Source organism: Trichechus manatus, unplaced genomic scaffold, assembly GCF_000243295.1.
Source record: "Trichechus manatus latirostris isolate Lorelei unplaced genomic scaffold, TriManLat1.0 scaffold00093, whole genome shotgun sequence".
Taxonomy (NCBI): Eukaryota; Metazoa; Chordata; class Mammalia; order Sirenia; family Trichechidae; genus Trichechus; species Trichechus manatus.
Window position 1 is genome coordinate 9,104,753 of NW_004444029.1, and position 2,078 is coordinate 9,106,830.

Consider the following 2,078-nt stretch of genomic DNA (forward strand, 5'->3'; position numbering starts at 1 on the left):
CTTGTGCTTACTTAGTAATCTGTAGTGCACAATTTCACCTGTTTTTCAACTTAAGCTCTTCAACAATTTTAATTAAATGGATTGATTAGGCTACACGTGGTGTGTTGTGTCTGCAGAAGGACAAAAAAAAAAAAAGATGTGGTGAAACCCGTGTGAAATTGTGCACTGCAGATTAGTAAGTAAACACAATTAAGCCCGTGTGTACCTTACTTCTTGGTTGATTTGCCCTTGCCTCCACCGTACGACAGACTGACAGATGGGTGGTGGAAGACTCATGGTAGGTACCCAACAGTATGTGTGGTGTGCTGCAGGGCCTCAGTGCTTACTGCTCAAAGTGTGGTTGGAGATCCGCAGGTGGGCATCCCCTGGGAGCAGTGGAGCTCAGCGCACCCCAAGACCTGCAAAACGGTGTCTGCACGCACAGGAAAACATTTGAGAGGCGCTGGCACCCCTCCAGCCCCTTTCCTTTCTCCCTGTCCTAAAGAGAGAACCTTTCGCTCTTTGCTGAACCAGCGCTTTAGAGCTTGAAAATTGATCTCCAGGGCTTGAAATTGGAGTCCCTGATGTTTTTGTGCTGAGAGGCTCACCCGGGTTTCCCAACCTCTTCCTGAATTAAGTGAAGAAATAATTCCCTGTGGCATTTCAGTGGCTGTCTTGTCAGAGTGGGCTTCTCTCTCTTGGGGCTTGGCCAAAAGGAAAAAAAGCATCTCTGCCTGGTATCCCTCCCATTTCTTAACAGGAAGTTCTTGTTACTGGACTTTTTCTAGTCAGGAGAATTTTCCTTCCCTTGACCACTTTGCCTTCCTTGTTTCCTGTCCTTTGAAGGCAGAGTGGATTTAATTCTAATTTACATCAGATACTTGGAGTCATAAACTAGTCACTCCGTGATGCTTCTCTTTGCAGTATTATCCCTTGCAATCTTCCGATTCCTTTACAAACCATTTTTGATTCATTTAGAAAGAGATCTTGCTCCTTCCTCAGATCTTATATTTCAAAACAAATTATATCATAGCAGAGTTTTTAAACAGACACATAAGATGATTTGTCCTTAGGAAAACTCTCAGCTCTATATGCTATATAGTTTGACAGAATAGTGATTTTATTTACTTCTTAAATTTATAGCATTTTAACTTTTACTATAAGGAGCCCTGGTGGTGCAGTGGTTAAGCACTTGGCTGCTAACCGAAAGGCTGGCAGTTAGAACCGCCCAGAGGCTGTGTGGAAGAAAGACCTGGTGATCTGCTTCCATAAAGGTTACAGCCAAGAAAACCCTATGGGGCAGTTCTGCTCTGTCATATGGGGTTGCTACAAGTCGGAATCAACTTGATGGTGCCCAGAAACAGCAACAGCCTTTACTATAGAAAAGAACAGTGGCTGCGTTACCCCATTTGTAATAAATACCAGGTTTACTTTTATCCGCGCTTGGAACATGACCGGTAAATAGTAAGCGCACTTAGGGGCAGGTGGCTCGTTTGTCCAGAGCGTAGCTGAGGAGGGGTGAGAGGGCGGCGGGGAGAGACGAAAGCCAGACCCGGAACTAGTCTGGGGCCCCAGTGGGCAGATGGCCTCATACGCTGAGTCTGGGAGACACCTGGCAACCGCGAGCACTCTTCGCTGGTAGTGAGTGATGCCGTCCATGTTGTGGGCGTTTCTCTCAGGGGCAGGTCTTCTTATCACTGAAAAGGAAGAGCATGGACTTCAGAGTCGAGGCTGGCCCACGCTCCCGTCCCAGCTTCACCTCTTAGGAGCGAGTGGTCTTGTCATGGGTTTATTGACCTCCTCTGAGCCTCCCTTACCTCTTGAGATAAATGAGAGAATGGATTAGACAGCCTCCTAAGGCCTTCTCCTTCTCCAGTATTCCATGGTTCTGTGGGCATGAGTGTAAGCCGCTAGGAAGTAAGAGAAAGGTACATGTCAGTGTGTGCACACACATCACATACCACACACACCACACACATACATACACGCCACAGACACACGCACCACAAACACACCACAGACATACCACACACACCACACATGCCACACACACTACACGTATACATACATGCCACAGACCCATACACACACCACACACA